This window comes from Alosa sapidissima, chromosome 4 (assembly GCF_018492685.1).
Source record: "Alosa sapidissima isolate fAloSap1 chromosome 4, fAloSap1.pri, whole genome shotgun sequence".
NCBI lineage: Eukaryota > Metazoa > Chordata > Actinopteri > Clupeiformes > Clupeidae > Alosa > Alosa sapidissima.
In genome coordinates this window covers 32,025,482-32,035,481 of record NC_055960.1, presented here as the reverse complement: position 1 = coordinate 32,035,481, position 10,000 = coordinate 32,025,482, and the positions used below count along the sequence as shown (strand labels likewise).

Here is a 10,000-nt window from a genome sequence, read left to right as displayed (position 1 = left end):
GATGCAAAAGTCACCGTGCAGAACAGCCACATTGTAGCAGTGAAGAGAAACGGATTCCCGGTAAAGGAAACAAACTGAAGTGGATACGGTGAGAAAGACAGACTGACTCTCTGTGTTCTGCATGACTCGAGGACACTCCTACAGAAACTTGCTGGAGGCTCATAGCCTCAAAAATTCTATTTTAGTGTTGTTTTAGCATGAAGAGACTTACCTAGAGCTCTCTCAAAAGATAATTTTGACTTAATTTAAGAACACTTTTATTTTAAGGAGTCTTATCAAGAAAAATTTACTCAACGCACTGGCAGACAAATTTGCTTGTTTTTCAGGATGAGACGTCTTAAAGGAAAACTCTTCTTAAATTAAGTCAAATGATTTTATGAGAAAGCGTTAGGTACTGAAAACAATACCAAAGAAGAACAAAATTGAATCTGCACACTGAGCTCCACGTTGACTGTTTAATCACCAAGAAGTAACGTTTTGGGCTACAGGCCTTCTCCCCTGAAGAACTTCTTCTTGGTGATTAAACAGTGAACGTGGAGCTCAGTGTGCGGATTCAATTTTGTCCTTATATGTTCTAAACTTTTGGAATTCGGCACTTGCCAGTTTTGGATCCTCACTTAGAATTAAGGCTGAAAACAGTACCAACACTAGATTTTTTGATCTTGGTTAGATTTTATTAGATAAGCAGTTTTTGCAGTGTTTGTGTGTGTGTGTGTGTGTGTGTGATGGCAAGGGAGACTGGGGCGGGGGGGGGGGGGGGGGGGGCGGGGTGGCAGGACCTGAAGCCCAGTCTAACCTGCCCACTGATGCCCCAGTGCCCACGGCGTCTCCACGGCGCCCCTCACCATCAGCAGCAGGAGGAGGATGAAGAGGAGGGAGCCCTCACACATCCATTTTTATGCTCCAACTCTTTCTATTTCTCTGTCGTCTCCCTTCTCTCTCTCTCACTCTCTCTTTGAAAGACTGTTGCTAGGTACAAACCCAGTGACCACACACTGGAAAAAGGTTGTAAACAAACATGTCTACCATGAGAAAAAAGGTATACGCCTTCTGTACACAAGTACTTTTGCATTATGAGAAATACAGAATTATATTTATTTTCCAAAATGTATTGTAATTCTATCATGCCACATTCAAGTAAAATATATTAGAACAACAAGAGCTATTACCTACAGCAGCACAGTATGTCACAACTTTTATTTATTTTTTATGTATGGCAATAGTTTTTTTTTCATTATTAGTTATAATTATTCATGTGTACGTGTGTGTGTGTGTGTGTGTGTGTGTGTGTGTGTGTGTTCATCATTTATATGCATGTATGTCTATTTTATTTTATGTTACTATTTTACTTGTCCTACTCTGTGTCAAATATTTTTTACATTTTCTTTATAGTTTTCATTTTGTTGTATTATATACACATCATATTACTTTGGCAATATTGAAACATGGCAAATAACCGAGAGAGAGACCATCTTTCACAATGTCTTCATCTCTCTCTCCTACATCTCACATACACACACACACACACACACACACACACCAGAGGATGTGCTTATGTAAGTGTCTCCGTGCTCCTTGCGGTGTGCAGTCTGTGCTCCTGCAGCAGGACCCTGCTGAGCTGAGGGGACACCAGTGGACGAAGCCCCTTTGAGGAGGGCCTCTCACCTCACCTTCACTCCTCCTACACATTTGACCCCTGCTGGACAAAGTGGACACACACACTCAAACACACACATACACACGCAGGCTCTCACCCTCACGCACATGCGCGCACACACACACACACACACACACACACACACACACACACACACACACACACACACACACACACACACGTGCCTGTCTGTGTGTGGGTGTTTGTGTGTGCGTGTGTATGTATGTGTTTTTCCATGTGTGTGTTTGAGGTAGTGGACTGTGGAGCAGCATTGTGTGCATGTGTGTGTGTGTGTGCATGTGCATGTGCGCGCACAGTGGCAGAGAAGGTGTGCTGGGCTGAGCTGCAACACTGCACCCATCTGTGTGTGTGTCTGGCGCAGAGGGCACTTTGAGCACAGTCCTTGTATCTTGGCTGGCACCATTTGGGTATGTGTGTGTGAGAGAGAGAGAGAGAGAGAGAGAGAGAGAGAGACTTTATGTGTGTATATGTATGTATTTGTGTGTGTGTGTGGCCATGTGTGAGTGACCCATACCGTGGACTCGATAAGCGCAGGTGTGTGTGTGTGTGTGTGTTTGTGTACCCAGGGGCAGTGTGAGTTGTGAGTTCACACCTGCATGAGAGCTCCTCAGATCTGCCCTGCTGGCTGCTGGACACACTCCCACACTCCCAGTCTCCTTGGTAGAGGTTGGGTGACACACACACACACACACATTAGCCCCACATACACACATACACACACACTACCCCCATACACACACACACAGACACACACACACACACACACACACACACACACACACACACTGGTAGGCATAAACGCACAGGTAAGACACACACACACACACACTGGTACTCATAAATGTGTGGGTAACACACACACACACACAAACACACATACACTGGTACTCATAAATGCACAGGTAACACACACATACACACATTGATAGTCATACATACAGGTAAGTATGCTGCTGCTAAGACTGCTTTCTACAATGACAAAATCAACAGCGCTACAGACACTCGAAAACTTTTCTCAACCTTCAAATCGCTACTCAACCCTCTGCTGCCTCCTCCTCCATCCAGCCTTACTGCAGATACCCTCGCCTCATTTTTTACAAACAAAGTGGCGGCAATCAGCAGTCAATTCTCTACATGCCCACTCAACGCATCTGACTCAGATACCGCACTCCTACAACCTCTAGGGACTGCTGGAACATCTTTTTCGGCATTCACGCCTCTCTCCGAGAGTGAAGTGTCCAGACTCCTGACATGCAGCCGCCCTACCACATGCTCGCTGGACCCTATACCTACGAGCCTACTTCAGTCCATCAGCCCGACCATCGCTCCAGCTATCACACATGTGATCAATGCCTTGCTAACCTCCGGCACATTTCCAACAGCATTCAAAATGGCCCGGGTAACACCGTTACTTAAGAAAGCTTCTCTCAACCCTGCTCAAGTCGAGAACTACCGCCCTGCCTCACTACTGCCTTTCCTATCCAAAGGCATTGAACGAGCAGTCTCCAAACAGGTCTCTGACTTCCTCTCACAGAACAACCTTCTGGATCCAAATCAGTCTGGGTTCAAAAGCAGCCACCTTACCGAAACAGCTCTGCTGTCTGTGACAGAAGCCTTAAAAGAAGCCAGGGCGACCACTCGGTCATCAGTACTCATTCTGCTTGACTTATCGGCTGCCTTTGACACGGTTAATCACCGTATCCTTCTCTCTACCTCACAGGACGCTCGTTTAACGTATCATGGCTTGGTCAGCTATCTGCACCTCACCATCTCACCACAGGGGTCCCCCAGGGCTCAGTGCTGGGCCCCCTCCTCTTTGCTATCTACACCACCTCCTTGGGACAGATTATCCGTTCGCACGGCTTCTCATACCACTGCTATGCAGACGACACACAGCTCTATCTGTCCTTTCCACCTGATGACCCCTTGGTTTCAGCACGGATCTCGGATTGCCTTTCAGACATAGCTACATGGATGAAGGCACACCACCTCCAGCTGAACCTCTCAAAGACTGAACTGCTGGTCATCCCAGCTAAACCTACCATACACCACGACATCAACATCAAATTTGACTCCCTGTCTGTTTCACCGACCAGGACTGTAAGAAATCTAGGAGTTGTTCTCGACAACCAACTAAACTTCTCAGATCATGTTGCCTCAGTCGCCCGGTCATGCCGTTTCGCACTCTACAACATACGGAAAATCAGGACTTACTTGACTCAAGATGCTACCCAACTTCTGGTTCAGGCAATAGTCATCTCACGACTCGACTACTGCAATGCCCTCCTGACAGGTCTCCCAGCCTGCGCAGTGAAACCACTTCAGATGATCCAGAACGCGGCGGCGCGCCTGGTCTACAACCAACCCAAAAGGGCACATGTTACCCCGCTGCTCATCCAGCTACACTGGCTACCTATGGCGGCCCGCATCAAATTCAAGTCTCTAACGCTTGCCTACAAAGTAGTCTCCGGTTCTGCTCCCACCTACTTGAATGCCCTCATACAGACTTACACTACCTCCAGACCGCTGCGCTCCTCTGACGAACGACGTCTAGCTCTACCACCGGTACGCTCAAGCCAATCCAAACTTTTCTCATCTGTTGTTCCTCGTTGGTGGAACACACTGCCAGTTCCTACAAGGGCAGGGACATCCTTCTCCACTTTCAAAAAACTCCTGAAGACCCAGCTCTTTAGAGAACATCTACTCTCATAGCAACACTTACAACAAGTCTTACTGATCCTAGCACTCACCAGCCGTTTTAAACTGACAAGTAACTGTTAAAAACAGCACTCAACGACGCACTTATTCTTACTGTACTCTAATGTTTTTTAAACTGTCCTAAAATTGTGAGAATTGTTCTAAAACTTACTGTTTACCATGTTGTTAGTCGCTTTGGTTAAAAAAGCGTCAGCCAAATGTAATGTAATGTAATGTAATGTAAAAGGTAAGTGCACAGGTAAGAGAGGGGAGTAGTGCAAGAGAATGAAGAAAGAAACAGGTGCATTCCCTTAAGACAACCCAGTTATCTCTTGCAGTACTTGCATACTGTGGGCATAGATGTAGGTATCGGACCGCCCCCTATTACCTCCAGTCCCCTGTTTCCGTCCTCTTGCGTGTATGTGTTGCCTAATATTCATTTCATTTCTTTTTTCTTTTTTTTTTAAGTATATTTTTGGGAGTATATTTATGCCTTTGATGACAGGACAGTGAAGAATGACAGGAAGTGAGTGGGAGAGAGAGAGATCGGGGTGGGATCCGGAAAGGACCACGGGGTGGGAATCGAACCCGGGTCGCCGGCGTACGGTGCAGGTGCCCCAGCCAGTCGCGCCATGGCCGGGGACTTAATATTCATTTCTATACAAACCAAGACGGCGGACTCCTAAAGAAACACAAGCACCCATACCATTGGCGTATCTAAATTAGCTATGTACCAAAAATGACATTTTACCGTGATTCGAAGAGCTGTAAACAGTGTTGTAAGGCTGCGTGTACAATTCCGCTTGGCGCTCTAGTGGAATTTTGAAGTAGCGATGAGAATTCTCAGTCTAACCGTTCATGTGCCGTGTGAAAGGGTGGAAGTAGACTACCCACCAGGCCAGCACTAACCTCCGAGCGCGGTAAACAATATATGGATATTTCAGGCAGTAAAAGTCCCGGTAAGAACCAAACCAGATTTTGTTCAAATCTACACACCTATGACTACTGAAAAATGTAAGGTTCATTTATCAAATGTTATTTTGAGGTATTAAAAAACATTGTTGTTTTAGAATTTTCGAACGAAATGGGTGATAATTGGAGGTGTTGCGATAGGTGTGTATGTATGTGTATGTGAGACTGGTGTGTGTGTGTGTGTGTGTGTGTGTGTATGTGGGACTGGTTTGTGTGTGTGTGTGTGTGTGGGGGGGGGGGGGGACTGGTGTGTGTATGTCACGGCCCGGGACAGGGAGGTAGAGTTCCAACAAGATAGTCTTTATTTCACAGGTAAACCAGAAGTGGGTTGTCAAATCCAGGCCAGTAACAAACAGAAGCTCCAAAGAGTCCAAAACACAGAAGAACAGTAAACTTTAAGTAAAAGTCCCAAAACACAGAAGATCGACTTAACTAACTCTGGGGGTGACTCGAGGGGTCTGATCAGGAGGACACTGGAACTGGTGAGGGGAATCCAGGCTGAGTACTCCTTGGGTAAGTCAGGCTGGTGGATAGCACTGTGGTGTCATCTCTGACGAGGCCAGACAAAGACTGAGGGGAGACTGGGGTTTAAGTAGGGAGTGAGGCTGATTGGGAACAGGTGCAGGTCATTAGTAAACTGGGGAGTGTGAACGAGTGAGGGGAGCTTCAGAAGAGTGAGCAGTGGGTGTGGCTGGAAACAGAACCTGGTGTGACTGTGACAGTGTGTGTGTGTGTGTGTGGGGTGTGTGTGTGTGGGGGGGGGGGTGCTAGTGTGTGTGTGTGTGTATATGTTGGGCTAGTATGTGTGTGTGTTACCTGTATTTATGAGTACCAGTGTGTGTGTGTGTGTGTGTGTGTGTGTGTGTGTGTGTGTTACCTGTGCATTTAATTACCAATGTGAGTGTGTCTGTGTCTGTGTGTGTGTGTTACCTGTACAGTATTTATAAGTACCAATGTATGTATGTTATCTGTGCATTTATGAGTACCAGTGTGTATGTGTGTGTGTGTGTGTGTGTTACCTGTGCATTTATGAGTACCAGTGTGTGTGTGTGTGTGTGTGTGTTACCTGTGCATTTATGAGTACCAGTGCATGTGTTTGTGTTTGGGTATGAGGGCAGAATTACATCAGCGGAGAGGAGAGGCAGAGGAGAGCTGAAAATCTAGTCGGGTGTCAAGCACTCAAGCTGAACTTTTCTGCACCAGACACATGCAGGTCTGAAAATGAGTGTGTATGTGTGTGTGTGTGTGTGTGTATGAGTCTTATCTCTAGTCTGGCTCCATCCAGACATACACAGATGCGTGAGGAGGCTGCTGGAGAGTATATCACTGGGTACATATATTCTGTCTTTCCGTCTGCTACGGGTCATAACGACTGTGTGCAAGCCTCTGATAAAAATTCCACTTTCCCTCTACGGTGGCCTGGGGGAGACATTAAAGGCGAGACGAATGTCTCATCGTGCACTTTGGTGCAGTGCTGAGTTTGAGACTTGGCTGGATGAGAGATCAACAGCGTGAAAAGCCCTTTACCTGGAGCCCTCAGCTGTGTGTGTGTGTTATGTGGTGTGTGTGTGTGTGTGTGAGTTTGCTTATGTGTGTGTATTCCTGAGGAGGAATATGTTTATGTGCTTTTGTTATTTACCTGTGGCTCTGCAGGTAGATTTATGTATGTGTCTGTGTGTGTGTGTGTGTGTGTGTGTGTGTTAGCTTGTGAAATCGGGAGCAGTGTGGGTGAGAGAGAAATTTCTTTTTTCCCTAAGATAACTTTTCCTCTACTGTAGCTATGATTACACAGCCTCAGGGTCAGAGGGGGACTGTAGGTCTTTCACACCCCCCTCAACACACACACACACACACACACACACACACACACAGACATTCACTCAACACACGTACACTCAACGCAGGCAATCCGATCCATTCTCCCCATCGCTGCAGTCATTATGGGATTAACTCCTTCCCACACTGCTGCTGCTGCTGCCAAGGCTCCACGCTTCCTCCAGGGCCCGAGTTCAGGTAGGCAGGGCCGACGTGCTCCCTACCCCAGGCTGGGCTCAACCTGCTCGGGTAAGCTCGCCCGCTGCTCCCCCCCCCCCCCCCCCCCCTCCGCTCTCAGTGCTGGAACTGGGGCTCCTCTGGGGAAATCAGTCAGTCTTTTCCACACTTCACCCCCCAAATTAATCCTGGCAAATGATGTGATCCAGTTTCAGGCCGGGGGAAGATTATTAAATGGGAATAAACAGAATATGCAGGGCAGCCACTGAGCATGTGCGCCATACATCTGCTCCTGACTGTTCTGCACTCCACTCACCGTCTGTGTGTGTGTGTGTCTGTGTGTGTGTGTGTGTGTGTGTGTGTGTCTGTGTGTGTGTGTGTCTGTGTGTCTGTGTGTGTGTGTGTTTGTGTGTGTGTGTGTGTGTCTGTGTGTGTGTGTGTGAGTGTGTTTACACTTTCAAAGTTTACAATACTTCAGTGTTAGTGTGGATGGTATCCCTACAGCCAAACTGAAGTGTAAGGCTATTTTGCGTCAGTGGTTTGAAAATAGCATTTATTTTGATGTGGCTCCCTGCCTGCTGCTACAAGCTACGCTAGTATAAACCATTTCATTGCTCATGCAAACAATGGTCTAGTTCAATACTCCTCCGATTAACATCATCGTCATTTTGATCTCAGGCGAAAACTCATTACCATCCATGAATAGACCTCAGATTGTTTTAACTCTGGATCATCCCTGTAAAACATGGCATTGTATGTATGAACATATCACACATAAAAAGTGCATTCTGGAGTTTTGTGTAAACACATGGGAGGAGACGTGTGAATGATTGATGAGGTATTCCCGGATGTGTATGAAAACAGCACACATCTGTTTTGTGGTGAAACCTTTCCGCCTGTTGCATCAATAAACAGAATCAGTATTCAGAGCACCAATTTTGCTTCTTTGCACCATGTCAAATCAACCTTAACTTTTGTATGCCATTCTAATGTCTTACTTTCACTTTCACTTTCAGTGCCCTATACCTGCTAGTCTATTAAGTCTGTCATAGCCTACATACACAATTAGTTTGAGTTTAAAGTGGAGTAGAGCTACTGATCTGCATGATCTCTCTGCTTGTCATCTTATTATCATGTATTGTAATATTTCATGATCGCTTTGGACAAAGGCGTCTGCCTAATCCCATAACCATAACCATGATCGCTAAACCTTTGAAACTTGTGATTCCTTTTGGTATTTTCGTAGGTTTACTCTGCGCTTATCATTCAGTTACACCTTTCATCTGTGGCCAGTGCAAAGTAGGCCCTACTATACATTAGAAGGTGCTGACAGGCGCTGATTAGCGCTGTTTACCTGATGAAGTGAAAGCTTAAATTCCACATATAGAGAGAGAGCAGATAGCTAACAAACGTTCAGAAAAAGTCGGTAAAGGGGCTATTTCACGCAATTTGAGGGTGCTGAATTCAAATATTTTGTTTACCAAGCTCAATTTTAAGTTTTAAGCTTGCTAATTAGCATAATTCACATACTTTTTGGTTTTGCCATCAGATATCATAGGAATTGCAAAAAATAAGGCATTAATATACTCTTTATGTATCAGATATGTTGTAGGACAGGACAGGAACTACCCCAATGACCCTCAAGTAGCAAATGAAAATAAAATAAAATAAAAAATAAAAATAATAGCTAAAATGCAGTATGATGTTTAGAAGCAAAATAGATTCCTTGATAATACATTGATAATAGTAGGTGACTGCTCATTTTTCTGACTTTTCACTTTGTCACTAACTATTATGAAGAGTTGTCAGTCTTTACAGAGGATTTACACTGTATTTTATTTACTGTAAAGGTGACTGTGCTTGCCTAGTTAAAACATCTCACTGGTGCTCTTTCCTATCATTCAAATCCCAGCCATGCAAACAAATGGAAGAGTGTGCATGTTTGAGGGTTGCTGAAGAGTGCTATGGAGATTGCATTATTTGCAAATAAAAATACAATTTAGACAAGATATCCTTTATAGTGCAACAAAAAGAAACATTCTCCAGTGCATCATTACTGCATATGATGCTGAAAGGGAAGTGGACCTAGGACAAATCCTCAGCTATGAACTGATTAATGTCCCTGTACTGTAGTTATTGCAGATAGCGATGGTTATTTGTGAAGTGGAAATAAGTCATCCTCACTCAAGTGCTGTCTAGCAATGTGGAATGTCCAGTAGTGATCACTACAAAAACTGCTCATTCAACACTGGTAATAGATGCTCAAGATCTAGTTATGTCTTTAGGGCACCCATCTGACTGCAGCACATTAAAGAAGTATGCAGGAAAGTTTGTAAGAAACTTTTGTATTGTTATTTGGTATTTGTTATGTGGTAGCAAATGATGTTGACTATCAAAGAAATAGACCTAATGTAGGAATGCACACAGATATTGCAACAGATACGCTCAGGCCAATCCAAACTTTTCTCATCTGTTGCTCCTCGTTGGTGGAACACACTGCCAGTTCCTACAAGGGCAGGGTCATCCCTCTCTTTTTTAAAAAAACTCCTGAAGACCCAGCTCTTTAGAGAATCTCCTCTCATAGCACCACTTACAACAAGTCTTGCCGACCCTAGCACTTACCAGCCATCTTAAACTGACACTCAGCTGTTTAAAAACAGC

General features: G+C 45.1%; 1 protein-coding gene across 1 annotated transcript in view; it reads left to right on the top strand.

The window, feature by feature from the left end:
* LOC121707297 (MICOS complex subunit mic25a-like) overlaps positions 1 to 2,236 on the top strand; it is a 55,701-nt gene extending 53,465 nt beyond the window's left edge. Inside the window, exon 10 of the transcript XR_006031287.1 lies at positions 2,213 to 2,236. The gene's annotated coding sequence lies outside the window, so the exon portion shown is untranslated. The remainder of the gene's footprint in view (positions 1 to 2,212) is intronic.
* The last annotated feature ends 7,764 nt before the right edge of the window (positions 2,237 to 10,000 follow it).